General features: G+C 36.1%; 1 long non-coding RNA gene across 2 annotated transcripts in view; it reads right to left on the bottom strand.

Moving 5' to 3' along the window:
• Positions 1-1,128: 1,128 nt before the first annotated feature.
• Positions 1,129-22,972, bottom strand: part of LOC149779118 (uncharacterized) — a 130,797-nt gene continuing 108,953 nt past the window's right edge. For both annotated transcript variants that reach the window (XR_016415371.1, XR_016415372.1), the window contains exon 5: positions 1,129-1,522. This is a non-coding gene — a long non-coding RNA (uncharacterized LOC149779118). The remainder of the gene's footprint in view (positions 1,523-22,972) is intronic.

Consider the following 22,972-nt stretch of genomic DNA (forward strand, 5'->3'; position numbering starts at 1 on the left):
GACCGGTTCGAAAAAAAATTTGGCGTATAAATACTGTCTCTCCCGAAATGTTTAATTCTCGATACGGTAGAACCGGCAACTTCTCTCTGGGTCTTATTATGTATACCACATATCCTTTATTGTTTTTAGAATACATTTGTTGTAGAATGTCCTTTTTTATTTTCGGGGATATTATTACAGTTGATATAGCAGGTACTCTTTCTCTGTATATTCCTCCACAGGGGCTAGTAAGTATTCATCGTGTCCAATTCTTGGGTACCCTCCAGTTAATGACATTCATCGAGATATGCCTGCATGCAATCGATAGGAATATGATTTATTTTCTCAGAAATTGCGATCATGGCATTCGTTATGTCTTTAATCCGCTGTCAAAAGAGATGAAAGTACATCGTTGCTGAAATTAGATCTGAATCTGACCAGTTGTATTCCTAGTCACGTTACTATACAGCTGTAGCAACCTACATGTCAATGGCATCAGAGGTCATGCAGTCACGTGATATAAACCATACCCCATTTCTAGTATTGCTTTAGGAAAACAAATCGAACATATAAAGACAGTCATGTAATTTTTATTTAAAAAAATGAAAATACATAAACTTCCCTAAATAATTTTTGTAAAACAACGACCAAAAATCAATAAATGTTGCAGCAATTTGAAGAAAACCATATTCACTACGCAGACAGCACATGTCAATCTGGTAGTCACATGACACCAACAAAAAACATCGCTGACACGTGCTTGGTACTTCTTGAAAATGTTTTTTTTTTCCTCCCTCCTGCGATACCGACAGGTTTCTGGTCGTTGTTCTCAGAAGAAAGAAAATTGATAATTAAGATTGCTCTATATTTTTTAACAAACATTAAGTGACTTCTGTATAATATGTCCAAATTATGTGTACAACAACTTTGGAAATTTGTTTTGTGTGGATATTACTTGACTAAATGACCTCTGATGTTATTACATGTAGTTTACGAGAATTGTGTAGTCATGTGACTCTGGATGCAAATAGCCGGATCCAGGTAAAATTTCAGCAACGACGTACTTTCGTCTTGTCTGTCAGCAGATTAAAGACATGATGAATGTTATGCTCACGGTTTTGGGGAAAAAATCATATTCTTGTTGATTTCATGCAGGTATATCTCGATGAAAGGTCGTTCAAGTTGCTGGGCCGGCTAGAAAGCTACGAAGGAGGACTACCGCCATATTTTTTGCATGTTTTTACTGTTCCTCCTTGATGAATTTTTGTAAATGGCTGCTTGCAAGTGCAACTTGTTTATTCATGAAAGAGAGAGAGAGAGAGTAAATTACAGAGAAGAGGATTATGTCTATTCTCTCAGCCCTTTCCCTAATTCTGCAGTTTACAGTCAGAGTTATATATATATATATATATATATATATATATATATATATATATATATATATATATATATATATTCCTGTTGATTTCATGCAGGTATATCTCAATGAAAGGTCGTTCAAGTTGCTGGGCAGGTATATCTCGATGAAAGGTCGTTCAAGTTGCTGGAATATATATAAAGAAGTAAGGTACATATTAAATTATACAGAATTCTTATATATGTATGGCATTATGTCATAGATGATTATGCAAAAGCCAGCAATTATTGTCACTTGTTTGTGACAAGTATCTCTTATCTTTAATTTCGTTTTAAATCTCCAATTCCAATACAGTAGCAAAGGGCAAATGACTTGAAACAAGACCCTTGATTATCTTGTTACATTGTTCTTATAGGTTTATTTGCCAGTCCATTTTTTGTCACTCTCACATGAATAATAAAGGCAAACTTTTCACACAGTTTGGCTTTTGGGTTGGACATGCGCTCATAATTGCAAATTCTGAGGAATTAAAAATGGAAATTCTGGATTGGCTGAGACACATCTTGTAAAATATGCGTCAAGAACAGTCAGGTTATATCGCTATTTAACCTTTTCAAGAATTAATCCTTTTAAAAATGGATCTACATATACAATTTACGAATGTGCTCCATTTCTGGAGAATCTTTTCTGCAGGCAATAAAATATAATACTTGCACTTGCTATGATCGGCACACAAACAAACCACGAAAAGTATTATATTTTGCTTGCTTAGATTTTTATTTCTGAAGTTTTGACCTTCACAAAACTATTATATTTCGAGTCTGAGATAAAATTTTAAATTTGGCTTGTTATCTATAATATGTCTGCCTTGGATCAATCTCTGAGAGAGAGAGAGAGAGAGAGAGAGAGAGAGAGAGATAATCATAGGTAAGTTAGTTTCTTCACAGAATAATAGAAACCACTAACCAATGTCTGACTGCAGTTGTAAGATATCTGAGCAGAAGGTAGCAGCTACTTTATAAGCAATCAAGACATTTTAATGTGAGTTATAGACGGCCAAGTACTATTCCTCAGAGAAGACACAAGACTGAGGTTTAGAAATTGAGGCCACAAAAGTACCAGTTTGTTACGTTGTGAAAAATGAGGTCATTATGAGAAAATGGAGACCACCTGATCTACCTGGTGGCGATGAGTGGTCAGTTAGCTATCAAATCATAGTTCCTAATTTGTATGATATCAAATTCATACTCTATCCCATAAAACTCCTTAAGCTGGTCATTTGTTGTCAATAAAACTTATCACAGTATCCTGAATCGTTTTTATTTGCCGACAATTAAAGTGATGTTTATAAGTACCGTAGCTCTTGTCACGCTTGTAAATCCCAGTCAGAACATATCTAAGGTATATCTGCAACCTATTCCTGCATTTGACCATTTCACAAGCCATTTAGCAGCAATATGGTAGACTGTCGGTTCCTTACCTAATACCAAGTCAAGTAACCAAAACTTGCTGACCATAATGTGTGAATCCTCAAGATTTCCATAGGCTATTATTTTGAAGAAATTCAAGCGAAAACTGTTCAAAAAGATTAGGCAATGCTTTTAATACCTGTTCTCCTCCCCAAATCAGTCCATTTTATGTTTGATTATTTCCAACAACTTATGCGTGAATTAGACATCCAACAGTTGCATTTTTTCTGCCTAACACAAGACATTCCGAAAACATTCTCACCTACCCAGGATGAATGTATAAAATTATATAATAACAAGGGAGTACACTTGTCTGCCTTCCTGCTCGACTTGTTTACTAATCAACAGTGCTATCGTAAGCTGCACATCGCCACGAGTAAAAGTGTTTTTACCGATGTTTAGCTCGAGCTCTCGAATTGTGCATTCCTGCTCAAAGTTTAACTTACTATGCCATACTTTTATGGAATGCAGACCATTCTATCATGCTACCCGTCAATATGGTCATAATCGTGCCCGTTAAATATGTAAGTTCAATGCACTAAATGGATAATGTCATCTCATTAGCTTACTGAAAATGAAATACTGTGATAGAACAACAAGTTGTTGTCCGCCATTTTCGTTTTCTGACATTAACATTTGTGGTGACCAACTGTGTAAGGCACGATTTGTAATGAAGAGTCAGTGTTGTTGATCATGCGGATTATCTAACCGACCGCTAGTAGTAAATAGATTTCTTTTATCCGGCCTTAGTAAGCCGACTGTTCGCATAATTATAGGTTACTGCATTTGTGTGGGAAAATATGAAAGATTTATTTTAGGAATAATACTGCATGACTTTTGGGAGTGGAGTATTATTCTGAGAAAACAAGTGCATATTTGTCCACACAAATACAGAGACCGTTTTATTATATACTCATTTTGTTATTCTACCTGAGGCTTTATTATAAAATCACACAATAAAAGAAACGTCGTTAAATTTGTCTGTATCCAAAAATGAATGCAAAACCCTAGATTCATCAGTACAGAATAACAATAATATTGCAGAACTAAGTAAGTACATTTTGAGAAAATTCAAGATTCATTACCATTCTTACCGGTTAAAGAAGACATGTTTATAACCTATCTCTTGCATCTCGCTATTGGAGAGACCCCAGCTATGACCTGTGTCATACAGTGTGTTTCTTCTATCGCTAGCCTAACACTGTATCAACATAGTTACATGAGGAAAATTGAAAAGCAGCTGTTGTGTGACAATCCATATACCCAGACAAAATAATATTTTTTCGTCGTCATGTATTGGCTCTGAGGCTCATAGTTTCCTACCAAAATCTTTAGTTGCACGTTTAATCGAATTTTGTATTTTGACACACTTGTAAAATGGTACGTCGCTGGTACATATGCGATGGCTTTGGCCACAGTATGCGTTTATATGCTATAGGTTAATAGACCTTATAAAAAATTATTCGTAGTCTAAACCATTCTATTTGCAATGAGATATGAATATTTCTCCTAAATAACTGCTTCATTGATCAGAAAGGTATTTTCAATTCAATTTCAATCTCTCACGTTTGTTGCTGAGATTGGGAATATCACGTTCATTCATGTGCTTGTTTGAAAGTTTCGTTTCTTACTTAGTGAATTCGGCCACATAGTTAACTTTATTATCTATACTTTCAAATGGACGAAACAACTTCTTTAGTTATTCACAAACAAATTTAAACACCCAGAATCTGTATCGTCTACTAGATGCGTGTACATGGTTTGTTAGCCATGTAGTTCCTAATACACTATACGGTTTGGACACACGTACACGTGTGTTCAATACAAGGTGTTCAGAATCGTAACATACTGCATTATTCCGACAATGTAAAGTTGAAAGGGACAACAATTAGTATATAATAATCCCTCTTGAGACAAGGTGTTACATTATTCCGAACACACACTTTTGTTATATTAATCGCTGTCTCTATAGAATACATGTGTACCCAGTGCCAATTGACCTCAGATTTTAGTTGGTGACACATGCTTGGAACGCAGCATCAGTCCAAGACTAGACCAACACGTTATAACCGTCACATGCATTAGTCAGTTTCCGGAGATATAGGTTTTTCCATGGAGTTAGACGTGTTGCTCATATTACATACACATGCATGTGCTTCTCACAAACATGGTCCTCTCTAGAAAGACCATCCATATTAGACGCCACTTTCCTGTTGCAGAACGGGTTGTCGTATATGGTATATAATATATTGTAAGTAGAAATGGCGGCCGTCTTGAAAATCTTGTTATCCCATCTCTATTGGAATAATAAGGTTATATTGACTCTGGGTTTTCACCAAAGGAAATCTTATATTGTCCAGTTCGTCTTAAATGAAAATTGTGCCGATGTGATATCAACTTTGGCAGCCTCAGCAATCATATTGAAAATACTATTATTGCTACCCCTCTTGAATGTAAATTCACATATCGAAAATACTGGAAAGTATTCTCCAAACAGATGGCTATATTACAGTGTATCCCCCCAGGGGGTATAACTGAGGGAGAAAAAAAACCTTAGTGTCAGAACTGGGGGTCAAATAAAAAATGTGTGAATCAAAAATGTACTGACAAATGTTCCTCTGACTTGTATTTTTATAGCTTGAAATAGGATAATGCAACTTGCGCAGCATACTCTCTCTCTCTCTCTCTCTCTCTGTAAACATACAAATAATCCAACAATTGAACATGCGCAATTAACAAACAAATGCATGGTTTATTCAAAGTATCATTTTATTTGTTCATGTTTCTTTTAAAGTCGTACTATTAAAAGTCTCTTTATAATCTTTTTGAAGAAATAGTAAAGACCAACACATTACCTACGAGCCAATACAAAAGGCCTAATAAATCTTTTGTAACCGGATGGCATTTCATTTACTGCCTGTCATAAAATGTGTACTATCATCGGTTTAATTGTACTTCGTCTTAGAACACAATTATTCAAACATCAAGGAGGCTAATGATTCATCTTGTTTCTAATAAGTTACACTTGGACTTTAAGATCTATATTTTATTGCAGCAAATTTAGAAACCAACCAAATCTGCAATGACCCCCTGACCTTGTAATCAAAATAAACGCATTTTTTCTTGGCAAGTTTACTGGTTTCTTTATTGTGAAAGACTGTCTTGGGTTATAATGTGTTCTTGAGAAATCCTGTGGCTAGTGAAGGCAGATTTTTAAAAATTCTTAAACCCTGTCGCGAAAGGACTTTTGCAGTCCTCGCGCTGATGCGATCATAAGTCACACCGGTAATCCTAATGGATGTGCCGTATTCCAGTCAAGGGAATTATTTTCTCCATTTTTCATTAAAGTTAGATTCACAGTTACTCTGTTGTGTTCTGTTTCTTTCACTTCTTTTCTAATGATTCTTAGTGCACGACGTTTTAATCTGGAGGTCACTTTCAAGTGCAACAAGCAGTGAGGTTAAACATAAGGACTACATTTTGCTGAACTCGATTGAAATCACGCGAGAGCTCGCGACAATAGGGGAAACTAGTCCGTCATAACATTGCCTGTGTTAGTCTGGTTCCATATTTCGTATGTGCCCTGCGTTGCATTCCGCTTTACGAAAAGAGGAGAAAATTGCATGCAGTAAACAAAGCGGGGAACCAGTCAATGCCTATGCTGGAAGTATACACCATCCCACCCTTGTCCAATGCATTGGATATTAAATAAATCCTGATCGCATTATGCAAATCCTTTGCGTGAAAAAACGCACGACAGAAAAATGTGTGCGTCAATCTTCTCAAGCGTGCGTCCCCGACGCACAAATGAGCGTAAAGGGAAACACTGAGTTATATCAACATAGGGTTTTCACCAGTAGACTAATGATGCATTCATGATTGTGAACTGTATTAAAGATAACACAAAAATTAATTATTAGTTTTATTGTCCATGGTTTATCGCAAATTATATTCACAATAGCAGCAGGAAGGGCGAACAGACCACTTGGTTGAAATATAATTTGATTAAAACAAAACATCATGCAAAAACAAGTATGTACTTTGTTTACATATATGAGGTCGCGCCCTTCCTGCTGCTATTAATTAAAAAATTATTGTTATAATAAAATGGTACATCCGGAACCTTATACTGCAAGAATAGCTCGAGAACGATTAGAAGCAATTCAGAAATTCCTTCGTGTTAGAGATTCATTTAGAAAAAACTACAAGCGCAGTAGGAAGCACACATTGAGTACGAAGAAGACACTAAAAACTATTTAAACCCGTCACTACAGCTACTGAGAAAGTTGCAGCGGCTACTGAAAAAGCTTCAGCGGCTGCCGAACAAACTATATGGGGAGATATTAAGGATGAGGATGAGAAGAGGTAAAAGGGTATTTTTCCAGTATTAAAACAAACTAATATAGCTGCAGCTCAACCTCCACCTGTCGATGAAGAAATACTTGAAGGTATTGGAAAACTTCATACTGAAGTCGCCGACGTGCAAAAAGAACTTGCACCTAAACCTTAAACTAGAAGAGAAAATGTTGAATTGATTAAAATATTTAAAGGAGGTGTTGTTGAGGAACTTAAAAGAAACAGTTAAAAACGAAGATTTTTCTCGTTTTGTAATTGGTAATTTTCCTCAAAAGTTTGAATTTTGTAAACCCAAGTAAGCTGGCGCAGGGGATAAAGATTATTTTAAATGGTTATATCGCGTGTATTATAACAAACCCCAGGCTAGAATTGGTGATAAAATATACGATGAATATGTTAAAAATATAAATAAATTTCATTTGGAGTTACAACAACAATCACAACTTTCACAGGAGTAACCTTCATATCAACTTCCTGCAACAGATAGAAAAACAAGAATCTTTTTCACCGCAACAAAAAGCTTCACCTCTGCAGCGATTATATGTCCCATAACGTACTAAAATGAATTTTAAAAAATTGAGGAATTTAAAAAGTAAAGAGAACAGATGTTGGCAGGAAAGGATGATGATCCTCCGAGTGTTGTAGGAAGTGGTTTCCTGACTACATCAGGACAAAATAATTCTGTTTGTTCTGATAATATCATGAATGACGTATCACAGTTAGAAGTTCTCATAGGGGGAAAACGTGCCGGAAATAATTTGCCAGAAATAATTAATGAAGCAGCTGATATTTGTCGGAGATTATTACAAGATGGATGGTATCATGGATATCGCGCTTACCGAGAACTTATCGATCAACTCTATGATGATTTCAGTGACTAGTTGTTAAATAAACGGTAAATAAAATAAAAATAATCGTACACAAAAATCAACGTAAATCCGTACCGGTAAGAGCGGTAAACTCACGATTACCAGTCTACGACGTATTTTACGGAGCTGGATTTGGTGATGTTGTTCAGGGGTTATTTAGAAGATTAGCTCCAAAAGTTGCATCTGTTGCAAAACAATTATCGATGAAAGCTATTGATGTTGTTGGTGAAAAACTCCTGATGCATATATCAATGTTGCTGGTAAGGCTTTCTCGGCGTTATCAAAGATAGACTAGCACGATTAATGCGACGAAAATCACAAACAGTAAAATTACCAAGTACTGAAATTATGTCCGCAGACGTCAGTAAAATAATAAATCAAGCTGCAAATCAGAGACTAACCGCACTAGCAGATCAAAGACTCGGTGATCCAAGGAATAATATTTCAAGTTTAATATCAGGAAGTGGAATTTCCCGAACGCGGTAATCCACGTGTTAAACAAGAACATCTATAATAAAATGTTCAACCGCATGTCCGACACAGCGATTGACATGGAAGCACCGGTCCTTAAAGATGAGACTGTACGTGATTATCAGTTTTATTCTTATGACGCACGATTACCAGATCAACGTGGAAGAATTGAACTACAAGTTCATGACACAAGTAAATATTTTTACCCGCTGAGGCTTTTATTGAGGTAGAAGGTGAAATTATAAAGACGGATGATACTGAATACGCAGATGCAGTAAAAATTGGTTTTGTCAACAATGGTATTATGGCATTATTTGATAGCGCCACATATATGATTGATGGAAAAAATATCGAATCGATTCACAAAGATGTTGACGTTACTACAACAATAATAGGGTTGGCAAGATACTTTGATGATTATACAAGATCAGCAGATCCCACGATGATGTTTGTAAAAGATAATTATAATTACCCTGAAAGCGATCAGTATAATATAAGATAACCAAGAAGTTTTGCAGGAAACGCTGATGCTGATGTGGCACCAGTAGTTCATAGTGCTAGCCAAAATTTCAACTTGGGATTTGTAACACGTCAATCAATGTTGAATACAAAGAGGAGAATTTTTTCGTGTGCTATTCCATTATCACACATCTTCGAATTTTGTAGAAATGTTAGAAAAGTTATCTTTGGAGCTAGACACACGGTTGCTCTCGTGAGAAAGGTTACCGACGACCATGCTCTCTGGAGACCTATTGGTGATGCTGTTAAAGTAATACTAAAAAAGCTATCGATGTGGATGCCGGTAATGACTGGATCGCAGAAGAACAAAAATTGTTTTATTTCATGGATACAGGTGGTAAGTCTCTGTTGTCGTGGTTAACAACAATCATAGATAGTATACAAAGTAATGGCATATAGCATCACAGCAAAGTGTTTCTGCACCGCGACATATTTTTATAGCGCTGCAAAATTCTAATCGATTACACTCACAAACTCACTCTCATATGATATTTGAGAAACTAGATGTTAGAGAGGTTTCTTTACGGATAAACGGACAACAAGAACCAACGGAAAATACACTACGTAATTATGAACACAATCATATAGCACGTGTATATCATCGTTTGATACAGGTTTGCAAATATCACAACATGATTTTAAAAATTTGTATCCGATTTATTATTTTTCACTGGAGCATCTTGATTTATCGAAGCAATCTATCGTTGATATACAATTTAAAACCAGCGTGAATACGGGTGGTGGTGTTAATTACAGAGCAATCGCGGTTATACTTAGTGACAAAGCAATGTTACCTGAAGGTAATGGTGGTTGAATGAGAGTCGTTGATGCACCAGTCGAAAATCTATAAGCATTATTTGGAGCGTGGCAAGTATTTATCATAAAATGTCATACAATCACGTTAATGTCACTCTGACTCCTAGTCAGGTGAATCAAATTCAACAAAAAACTGCAGAACAGAAATAACGTTAAAACAAGATCAGATTTCTAGTGGTGGTCCAAATAAACTATCGTTAACAAAGAGTCAAATTAAACACTTCAATAAGGCACTGAAATCAAAAACCGAAGTTGAACTTGTTCTTTCGCTTAGTGCCATTAAAGATATAGATAAAACAGGTGGTATTTTTTCACTTCTTGCAGCATTACCAGCTTTAATAGCTGCTGCAACTTCAGCCGTAGCAAAAGCTGTGGGAACAGCTGCTGGAATGGCTCTGAATAAAGAAACAGGAAAGGGATATATAGAAATGAGATGGGGTCTCAGAATACCGGAATCTCGTTGGGGAAGAGTTCTGAGGCTTCCATGATCACTTCGTTAGAAGCTCCAGCATCAAATTTTGATTTGCTCGATGCTGCTAAACGATTACAAATAAAAATAATCAGAGGTGTTTTTATGCGAGATCAATTACCGAAACAACCAAACAGTCTTGAAACAGGTATTATAAATCTCGACTCGAAATCAGGACCCAGTACTCATTGGATATTATACGCGGTTGATCCACGTGGAATCGTTTATTTTGATTCATACGGGTTAGCTCCACCGCGTGAGTTTATCAAGTATGTTGCACCACTTCACGCGCACGTTTGGTATTCAACCTACCCAAACAAACAATAACGGATCCACCAATATGTGCCCCTGAAGTAATTAATGTACTTAACGCTATATCAAAATCATCCAAACCGCCACATAAAGTCGTGCATGATTATACAAGCAAACGATTGGTTTTAAACAGATCTTAAATAATAATGGCTGATATTTACGGAAGAAGGTCTTCTTCAACCGGTGTTAAAAAAAGAAAGATGACATTGATCTGTCGAAGTACGCGACTAAAGATGAACTCGCTGATATTATGAATCTTGCTGGAGTTGACCCAGATGAAGTTGTTATTTTTCAGGATCGATATGGTAAACTAAAAACTAGCAATATCAAATGGAATGATATAGTTCGACGAGTACTCGGTGCGGTCACGGATAATATCCCTGTGTTTACTGACAGCGGAAAAAGCAGGGATTCAAGTGTATAGTTTACAACTATCAGAGATGAAATTGCAAAATGTGTTGCTAGTGGCGTGGAAATACCGGTGACACATGAACTCAGTATGAATGGGAATAAAATAGTGGTTTTGAGAGATAAAAAACATTCGACGAAGATACCGCAACGAAAATATATGTTAACGTCAACTACAGCACCATAGATGGTAAATTATCTACGTTGCCGACCGAGTATGACGTTCACGTAAACGCGTTTACAAATCTCCGTCGAAATTTTAGAAAACTTAACGAGACCGCAGATGATTTTTTTGGTAATCCGTTGACCGTTGACGCAAAACTATCTGATATAAAAAAAAACATTAGATACGATTAAAAAAACACAAGAAGACATCGGAGCGGGGATTCCTGAAATTGTTAATAAAATTAGTCTGATTAAACTTTCAGCGGGAATAACTCCCAAGCATATTACCAACATCGTGTGCACAGTATCATCTGGATTTGCAACATGGTCAATGCAGAATAATACTTTCAAATATACCGCAACAGTCAATGGCGTGTACAGGTTGTCTGTGTTCAGTGCTGAATTTTTTTAAATATTCACAACATATCAGTGGCGACATTCCTCCGATAGGTTTTCTGGGGTTGTGACTGTTGTATTAAATAAAGGAACCGAATAAATATTTACACTGGAAGCAGCTGATAAGACATTAACCTCAACATATTACTGGTGATGTTTGGAATTTGTAGCTAAAGCAACTCAATTATATACTGCATAAAATAATGAATACCCAAATCGACGTTCAAAAATTCAGGTACATCCAAGAACGTGAATGGCAAGTAAAATTAAAAGATATCGTCGAACAATATAGAATAAAAATGAAAGATATTCACGACGACTAGTTACCGTGAACGTGATTGTTTATTCAATATCCGCCGTTGTTGCTGGAACCGGTGTGATATTATCAACAATGACAATGATGGCAACAGTAGCTGTGACAATCTGTATTTCAGCTTCAACAACGATTGCAGGTGTTCTAAATATTATTTCCAAAATTATATGTACTTGCACGAATGAAAAAGTATCCGATTGCATGATAAAATTACACAGAGCAACCGTCGCATATTCCAAATTATCTTCGTTGTTATCAGCGAGTCTCAGTGATGGAATTATATCTGATTTCGAGTTTTCAGAGATGATTAAAATATAGAAGTGCGCTGGTATTAATGGTTCTAGTATTAATATTGACATCGCTAGAGCTACATCAGCAGATCGTGACAAACACAACCCCGCACAAGACCACGATCATCTTAGTAAGGTCGACTAATTCTGAATTTAACATCAATTTTCCAACTTCAATTCCAGTAAAAAGAATTGCACTAGCGCAATTACGAGTATGCTATAGTTGGTTAAATATCAGCTCGAAATCATTTAATGGTACACCAGCAAATAATTCGCTTGTATTTGCTAATAAAAATAAACCTGATGGAACACCTGACTGGAACGTTGTTGGGATACCCACTGGTAGATATGATATTGAGCAAATCAACGATGAATTTCACCGCAGAATAAAAAATATCTCCCGAAAAGAATCAAAAATATCAATTAACATTCATAAACCAACGCTGTCTTCTGCAATCGAAATAAACTCTCCTGGTTATGTCGTAGATATTTATCAATCTTCGATCAAAATTGTTTAAGGTTGGCCAGATGTCCCCCCACCCCCGTGCATGAAGGCCCACCAGAACTGAAGTTAAATGATTTTATCACTGACGAAGCCAAGTTTATAACAACTCCAAAATATCGAAATTTGTATCCATGGAGTGGGATAAATTATTTTGCTTATTTTGGTCCTGGCAAAAGATATCACCTACCGTTTTCCTTGGCTGAAATAAATATTATTAATGAATGAAACTTCAGAGTAATAGCTAATAGAATTAAAACTGAGTATACAACTACATTAACAACATTAGTACAGTTGTTTAGAAACTATATCTTGGAGTATCCCAATATCGATTTAAAACATCAGGTCATTGCAACGATACAGCATCTAAGTCAGATTATTTCAGATCTTAATTACACCACTCAGTATACTGTTGAGGCAATAAATGTCGGTACTTATAAAGTTGCAGATAGAGAAATAAGTATCAAACAATTATATATGAATCATTCAAAAATAGCTGAAGCAGATTCATTAAATTTTATACTACCAGGATTTGAAATCTACGAATTGACAAAGTCATTCAAAGATCTTATCAACGAAAACTTTCTTAAAATTGTTGAGGCATGGAGAAAAATAGCTCCACCTCCGATTGCTCTTAGATATAATAATGATCCATAAGGAGGCGGTAGACAAGTACCCCCCAGAATCGTTAATATAAGATCGACAATCGCGATTAATCTAGTTTGTGATGTGATCGATAGCAGTTATCAAATAGATCTTGGAAATACAAATCAGGCTCAACAAGGATATATCTTATACATGTTCACGCCACAAGTTTTCCCTGGAAGTTTAATCGTGCAAGAACCAACTAATCCTGTTTATCTGCGGTGTCATACTAATATGTTAACATGAATACATTTTAAGTTCAATGACCACCTCGGAGGCTTAATTGACCTACGGAGAGAGGAATTAATTGTGAATCTGTATGTAAAATCGTAGATTTTTATCATAATGATCTTTGTTCAGAAATATTTTATTTTATCAGAAATATTATATTTTACCAGAAACATTTATTTTATCAGAAATATTTTATTCTATCAGAAATATTTTATTATTATTCTGAAATATTTCGTTTATTCTGAAATATTTCATTTTTATCAGAAATACTTTATTTTATCAGAAATATTTTATTTATTCTGAAATATTTTATTTTTATCAGAAACATTTTATCTATTCTGAAATATTTTATTTATTCTGAAATATTCTATTTTTATCAGAAATATTTTATTTTATCAGATATATATCTTATTATTGTTCTGAAATTGATGGGTAGTTTTAGGGAGTCAAAATTAGCAGAATCAATTTTGTAATTCTGATGGTGTTGTTGCTACTCAAAATAAACGAAATCAAACAATTTTGTGATTCTCATAGGGTGGTTGCTACTCAAAATTAACAAAATCAATCAATTTTGCCAAATAAATAATAAAATCTTTAGAGTAAATAAAATATTTCAGAAAAATAAAATATTTCAGAATTTATAAAAATATTTCAGAAAAAAATTATTTCAGAATAAATAAAATATTTCAGAATTTAAAAATATTTCAGAGTAAATAAAATATTACATGTACTGATGTTCGGTAACGAAGTTACTTTGGATCGTTTCACGATCTAACCTAATTTTTCTTAATTGTCTAACACTAGCATTAATCGTTTTCTTGCCTCGTATTCACGAGATAAACCCAATCTAGTCTTTTCTACTGCGGCAGAGAGAGGGACGCATTCCTTGACCTGATCATCTTTTACTGCAGCTAGTAACTGGAACATCACCGCCTGAATTCGTTTCATAAACTTGTATTCAGACGACAGCTTAAAACCACCATTAATTTTACGTTGTTCTAAAATATAAAAATCAGAAATAATCTCTTCAGGATTCAGTTCATTAGATATATTAATACCGTCGTTTATAACATTTTAATAATAATTGCATCATTGATATTTTCATGGTTCATTATTTAGTGTGTATATATATATATATATATATATATATATATATATATATATATATATATATATATATATATATATATACATATTTAAAAATATATATGTCCCAATGTAAACCTCTAGTCGAGTTTTTCAACAGGTTCAGGAGGATGTTTCAACGACAGCACAACATATATAATGACTGAATGAATGACGCCACAACATATAATCCTTATGAACCCCTAGTCGAGTGTTCTAGCGAGTTCAGAGGATACACAACATAACATATAATCCCCTTATGAATCCCTAGTCGAGTGCTCAGCGAGTTCAAAGGGTATATAAAACACAAACCCCCGATGCGAGCTCCTTGTCGAGTGTTCTAGCGTGCTTAGTAGGGCGCGTTTCATGGACATCACAACATATATATTGAATGAATGAATAAAGGACAGTACAAACATAAATTTTAATTAAGGACGGCACAACATGCAACCTTAATTAACTTAATTCTAGGGACGGCACAGTACATATAGAAGCATATTTTCAGCATTGTATTTACATATTTACATGATTGTATTTACATATTTACATAATTGTATTCAAATATGCACAAGGACAACACAACACGAAGTATTTACATATTTACAAGGACGGCACAACATATACGGGTGCCTTCTCTACACTCAACAGATTTTGACCAGACATGAGATGCACATGATAATCAGCCCGTGGGTGATACAAAACATGTATCCACCACTGGTGACGTGGTGAGAACGTGTTTTTTTCTGTTGAGTTCCGAGGCTTTAAGCGGAGCCCCCAATCAATAAAATCGCAAATATGCGTAACCACCGACAGTTGTCAGTCATGGGACTCGATCGCCAGACCTCGAGTTTCATAGTTCGACGCGTTCGCAATGAGCTACGAAAGCATTTGATATATATATACGTTTCAGAAATTTTATATAGTTATGATTTATGAATAGATTGTAAACTATCTGCACTAGAACAGCGTGTTCGAAACATATTGTAAAATATTTCTGTATTAAAACAGCGGTTTCTGAATAGATTGTAAATTTCTGCATTAAAACAGTGTGTTCTGAACAGATCTAAAATAACTTGCTATATTGTACGATGTAACCACGTTATTTTTCTATTTTGTGAGTTACAAACCATAAAAATCCTTCTACAAGTAAAATTATTGATATTAATTACGACGCAGATGGTTAATTAACTAATTACGACCATAAAAATGACAATCTACGGAGAAATATATGTTTACAGAATTATCTCCCTTCGATCAAGTCGAAAAAATCAGTAGTATATGAGTGGGAATTTCTGACCAAAATATTAAATAATTAAATAAATAGTTAATAAATATAATTCGAGGAAATTACTTGCTAAAGATGATAGTTTATCTCATTAACAATAACATAAATAATTCGTTGTTTATATTGTTTTGAGACAGCGGATTTGTATATAATTTCCACGACTTTTTGTACTGAATACGGATAAACATCAAACAATTCTCAACTGAATTGATTGATTGAACATATTTCTCTTTGCTAGTCTCTGTATTGAAGGATTTAATTGCTCTAGGAATCTTTATGTACTTACCAGTCCCTCCTCGTATAGAATTCTCTCCTTGCGTAATAGTCTGAAGATTGGATAAATTATTAATAAGTTTATTTCCGTCAATCTGATCGATCACAAAAACGTCTTTGATCACCCCGAAGAAACACTCGTATGTGATTCGGTGACAGAAATAATTTTTCTTACCCCAAACACCAAATTTAAGATAACCATGATTGTTAACAACACCAACTGGTCTCTTCAACCTGCAATTTCTAATCAGACCATCACGATTTGATTCGTAGTTTGTTATTGTAGGATGCTTCACAAGCTTGTGGTTCATTTATATAATTATATCATTTGTTCAACTAATAATTTGTCTGAAAACTTAGTTAGATAATCCTCCACGGATTTTATAGCGTTCTTGCTGTTATTATTTTTTTATCATAATATCTTTTAAGCTCGCGATATTTTGTTCACCACAATATGCACACAACTATATTTTTATCGTGCTCAAACACCACATCGGAGACATCGTATTTATCCTAAACAATCTCTACGAACGCTCTGCAAGTGTTGTCCGCAGAATTCCTTTTAACAGGATTTATTACAAGGAGTCAATGAACCGATCATCAACCATTTGCATCGAGACATTGTATATATAATATTTTAATTTTAATATTTGTTTGAAATATAATATGAACGAATTCGATAGATTATCACCGCTCCGGTGGTCGAGTGGTTAGAGCGTCCGCCTCGGATGGGGGAGGTCGTGGGTTCGATCCCCGGCCGAGTCATACCGAAGACTTACAAAAATGGTACTAACAGCTGCCACGCTTGGCGCTCAGCATTAAGAGGTTTGTGTTAGGACTGATCGGCCTGGTGACAGGATAATGTGGCTGGATGGGACATCATGCTACATGTCTGCGGCATGATGCCCCAGTGCTAGACATCAATATAACTGCCACATTGCAGACATCACACCGATAGATTATCCCGAATAAAGCCTTGGAAAGCAGATAAATTTAATCTCGACAGCATATCTCCTGACCTACCGATGCGAGATCTGGTTGATCCGAAAAATAAAAGTTTGATTAATAAAATTCACGACGCCAAGAAAGAATTTCACGTAAATGGTGCATCTCATGTCTGGTCAACTTTCAAGATTATATGCAACAAAGATATCATCGAGCAGCAATTATCGTTAAATACCTCGATAATCGCAAATATCTGTTCAGAATAAAATTTGTCGTGCGAACAGAAACAGATGACAAATATGATCCTGTTCATGCTAATAAAAAACTTTCGTTCTAAGTAAGATTCCAAACCAGGTCTATTGACTGGTATTGACACACCGTGTTATGAATGAGCGCATCCTGTAACAGCAGTTATTTATGGGATCTATCTGATAAATGAAACACCCAGCGTTGATAATCAGAAGCCGATGAAATTTTCAAAAAATAAACTGTGTAGCTCAACGAGTAACAGAACATTTTACCGTTTCGACTCGTGGAAACGGTCTAACGGATAAAAGACGTAAAATAATAAACGAGTGGGGAGAAATGGCTAAAGATACCGGAGCGTCTATCAAAGATGTCGCTGAGTTAGGAAAAAAAAATAAAATTCCCAATAACCGTAGCGACGATAACAGGAGAGATTTTGTATGAATCAAAATATAAATAAAAAGGAGCTTCGATTAAAATTATTGATCATAACGAAAACGCGTGGACTAACGGAGTAACAATATTTTAACGAGATCGAACTGTTAAATTTTAACGCGGAGACATGTTTGATTTTATTAACGAAATATGTAAAAACGATCCTGTGTCAGTATGGTTGTTTCAAAGTTCTGAAAACGACGAATCAGATATGGAAGAAAAAAGTAAATTGGTCAATTTGTATGACCAAATGGTGCTATTTATCGAACATATCTTCTCCACAAGAAATTGAAAAATCTTGGCGCTGCAGTATCTGATGATATTGACGAACTACTGAGCAACTGTTTTACTGTTTCGTCAGTTGCGGCTCATTTTTCTAGAAAGAAACATTCGTGGAAACCAACTAGATTTGATTTTCTTGATGATATAATATCGAGTTGTGTCACGGACACGGCGGACTATGGAATACTAAATACGATCATAAAGATGTTATTTCAGTTGATATGGTTGCATGTTATCCGAGAAGTTTTCTCGGATACGGAGATTGTTCTGTATAATTTAAAAGATTCGGTCGTCCGACACACGAAGTCACGCGAGTATCGATAAATGGACCATTACCATTAGTTGTTCCTTGTGTCACCTTACCGGTGAAGATATGTGATTTTAGAACCACATAAGACACACCATGATTTTATCATAAAACGATGATATTTTGTGACCACCTAGACTGTGTCAATGCTCTCCGTTCTGGTTTACACTTAAAGCCCAACGAGTTCATTGTGTTATAGTTAAAATTATTTGAAAACTTCGCTGTTTCAGAAAATATTTTAACATGTTTTAATCAAGGTCGATACAGGTCTTTTATGCGTGCCTGCCACGGCGATACTTTCGTTTGCAGCGTTAAAGCTACTGTGATGTAAGGCACAGTGTTATGTTAAATGCTATTATTGTTTTAGTTTTCTTCTGACAGGTTTATTTCGATGCCTAATAGATGAAGTGACGATTACACGTTAGACAACGGCAAGCAACGTTGTTGTTATAATCCCACACACCCATTACCACTTTGTTGTAGAGCTCCTGTAATGGCTTCTTCCTCTGCGGACACAAAGCGACGCAAACAACTTGGTCGACTTGGTTTTGATGAAGGGAATGGTCGCGTTTGCAGTTGAGCCCAGTCGCGTTGTGAAGATTGCCAACATTTGGACGACTTTTCCTTTGGCATTCTCTATATAATCATATTTAAGTTTCCAGTGATGTTCAGCGTCGTGACTATATCTTATGTCATTAACGTGTAACAGATGTTATCTTCTCAGGTATTGACAAAAGTGCATGAGATTTCAATGTAGGCAGAATGAACTTTGAGTCGCTCGGAATGATTGGAGACATCAAATTGGAAGATGGGATACAAATTAGCGAAATCTTCTATCGAGATATGTGTGCATGTGTTCACGTCCTGGTACTTTTGAATGGCTTCCAACATCACCATGTACGCGCAAGAATAGTTTCGGGTTGCGACGTCGAAGTTGCAATCTAGTTCTCTCTCTGGATATATCCTGTAGCTGATGCGGATGTGAATAAGAAACATACTGATATGTTTAAATAAGTGCTTGTTTCCAGTGTGATCTCTGCGTTGTTCAGTCAGCTGAAACGCCATGAACACGTGCCTGGGAAGCTTATTGTCTAGATTGGTGATGACTGCACGACGTGGTCACCTGAGCATCGGCAAACTGTTGTAACTGCGGTGTTGCTCAGCGTAATGTTTCTTGGTGAGCCTTGCCAACGCTGATTCCAGTTTGAGCATAATTTATGTCTAGTAGTTAAGCCTGACAGTTATTGTTGTGATTTTTTTTGAAGCCTATTGATGTTTTCGCTGCTTCGGCTGCTCAAGATAATTTTTTATTTTCTCAGAATGTTCAACAAACATCTTGCTGATCTCTTTAAAATCATCATTTATTTTTTTCTGAAGTGACTTTTCCTCCTCTGTATCCCTGAGTTTGCTAGAGATTCTTCCATAAGTATTGTTTACTTTACCTAAAATATTGAAGTAAGCCTCATCAGGGTTCATCCCATTTCTGTCGAAGTATCTTTAAAAATCTTCACTTTTATCATTAAATTTAACTATCGACGAATCTGGATCTAAATAATCAACGTGCTTAGTAAGTTTCTTCATAGCTTCATCAGTCATACCTATTTCATACTCGCTAATCATAACAGTTTCAAGATACTCGTACAGCTTTTCTAATATTTCCATGGTCTCTTTCTCTTCTCATGTGTCTCTGTTAATTTTGATTCCATATATTCCTCCAGTTTCTTTATCTAATTTAATTTCGATTTAGCTTCACATTTTTTCTTCACGTCTCTTAAATAGTTTCACTCTGCTTTTTACTGGTTGTTCTAGCTTTAGTTTTTTCCTGCAAACGCTTGTGCAGCTTCTTCCGGCACTAACTTATCCAGCAGTCGTTGTTGTGATCGCTGAGACGATTGGAGCGTATCCAGCAACTAATCTTGTTTGGCAACGAATGTTATTTTCGCTTCATCTAGCTTATTGGTGAGTTGCTTCAACAGTTCCCTGGCGATATTGTATTGAAGCAACTGCTGCCCTGTCTTGTCTTTCCTTGCACGATAAACATTTTGAGAAAATTCTTGCACTGATGATCTTTTCAAACAGCGTGATTAATACTTTATTGATGCTACACTAATCGGGGATGTAAAATGCATCAAAGTCTTTTGAAATCGATCCAGCACAGTTTCCGCATCACGATGATACGTCATAAAAATCATGCCTTGAGGACGACATCAACGCGACGTAGAGGTCTTTGAATTGTTTGTAGTGATTACACTGAAAATGTCTCATGATCGCGTCGATGTATCTCTGGCCGAGTCCTGAAAACAGCACAAAGCGTCCCCTGTTGCGTCTGATATATTTAGGCACATCGTAATATGACTGAGTGAGAGAAATAATGTTCTGGCACTTGTTTCGCGAAAACCACAATTACTCGCAGACCTGGTTCATGGTTTCGCGAGCGATTTTGAATTAGTCTAACACGAATATTTTGTGCGTCTCCGAATCCAGTTTTTCTACTGATTGTTCCAGATCAGGATCTGCAAGGGGTGAAAACGCCTTCTCAGAAAATCGGGTTTTCTGTGTCGTTCTGGGAGCCTTGGGAAACGTTGTTTCCTAAGACCATGTCGGCAAACTCTTGTAGCGTCCTGTCCGTGGGAGTTATGTGACAGTAGCAGCTTAGTAACGCAATCGATAAATGTTTGACCGTGTACAATTTTGCAACGATAGAAAGTCAACGAGACTGCGCAAAATCATTGAGAGAATCGTGCATGATACCATTAACAAGTTGCATCCGAACCTTTCGTGTAGCAGTGGTGGTCAGTTCTTATGAATACCTAGAGCATATCAACATGTAAGCAACTCCAAACACGTTAGAGGATCTTATGAAATTAAACCAGATGACTGAGGTCAAAAGAAATACGTCGAGTAGGATGCCAACTAACAGTGGTCTCACCAATGAGTTCGATGAAAGATCAAATGCATATCAAATTCCTCAAAGACTATCTGACACAGCTTGAAACGCTGATAAAGAGTTTATTCGACACATAAGCATAAGAAATTTTGCTTATTATTGATTTTACCCATATCGACGAGAATCTATCGGCGGAAGAAAGTCGCGATCTAGAATCGTGTTACCGCAAGTATCACTGAAAAGTCTAAACACACGCATCAGCGATACAAACGTGTGTTTAGAGTGATCTCGGGGATACCACCGTGACCGCTATCGGTGTGATCTGCAAGGGGGCGCTAGACAATCCGATGATGCTACCTATGTTCGAATCTAGGCTGGCTTTCCAAGCGATGTTGAAATGCATCAAACCTAAACTGGATGCTATCATATCAGATAATGCTCAACAAAACCCAATCGTATATGCTTGGAATTCCCATGTACATGCAGAGGTCATTATGGAGATTAGAACCGTCGACGACCACATCGTGGACTTGGTTCGCAGACTTGAATCAGAATTAGTACATGACTTGTACTTGAGTTAATTGTATCTGGCGTTAGTTTTTTTATGGCACCACAACACAAGTGGGTTATTTGTCTCGTAGGCAATTGAACTGAAGTGCTATCTCAAGAGGCACACAAAGGTAGTTGCCTCAGGTTTATCTTGTCATAGAAGACAAGTCCAAAATATTTTGGTTGTGAGTCAGCAATCACTCACCGAGACTCCAAGCTTAACCTGACCCTTGCCACACCATTTTTGATATTTGGACATTTATCTTGGGGTGTACGATCAGAGCCCATTCCTTATCGAAAAGTTGCAATTATTTGGTGTCGGCCGGGGGTAGCCATCACTAGCCGACCCAGACAATTTTAACGATCTTTCATGGAGTTATACTTGCACGAAATCGATAGGAATATTATTTATTATCTCAAACATTGTGAGTATAACATTCGTCATATCTTTAATCCGCTGACAGACGAGACGAACTACGTTGTTGATGAAATTTTACCAGGATCTGGATATTTGCATTACGTGTCACAAGACTAGACAAATCTCGCAACCTACATTCAGTGACATCAGAGGTCATACAGTCACGTGATATCGACAGTAAACAAATTTCTAAAGTTGTACATATAATTCAAACATAATATATGGAAGTTATTTAATGTTTTTAAATAAATATAACGCACACTTAACTCTCAACATATTTATTCTCAGAACAACGACTAGAATCCTGTGGGTATCGTAGCAGGGTGGACCAAACATTTTCAAGAAGTACCGAGCACGTGTCAGCGATATTTTTGTTGGCATCACGTGACTATCACAGTGACATGTGCTCTATGCGTCTTGAATTAGGTTTTCCTCAAATTGTTGCAATATGTAAAGATTTTCGGTCATTGTTTTCATAATAAATATTTTGAGAAGCTTATGGTTTTTCTTTTTCTATAAAAATTACGTGACTTTCATTTATATGTTCGATTTGATTTCCTGCAACAAAACTAGAAATGTTGCATTGCTGATATCACGTGTCTGTATGACCTCTAGTGCCACTGACATGTAGGTTGCAAGAGTTGTGTAGTCAC

Source organism: Sinohyriopsis cumingii, chromosome 17 (genome assembly GCF_028554795.1).
Source record: "Sinohyriopsis cumingii isolate HCF-2022 chromosome 17, ASM2855479v2, whole genome shotgun sequence".
Taxonomy (NCBI): domain Eukaryota; kingdom Metazoa; phylum Mollusca; class Bivalvia; order Unionida; family Unionidae; genus Sinohyriopsis; species Sinohyriopsis cumingii.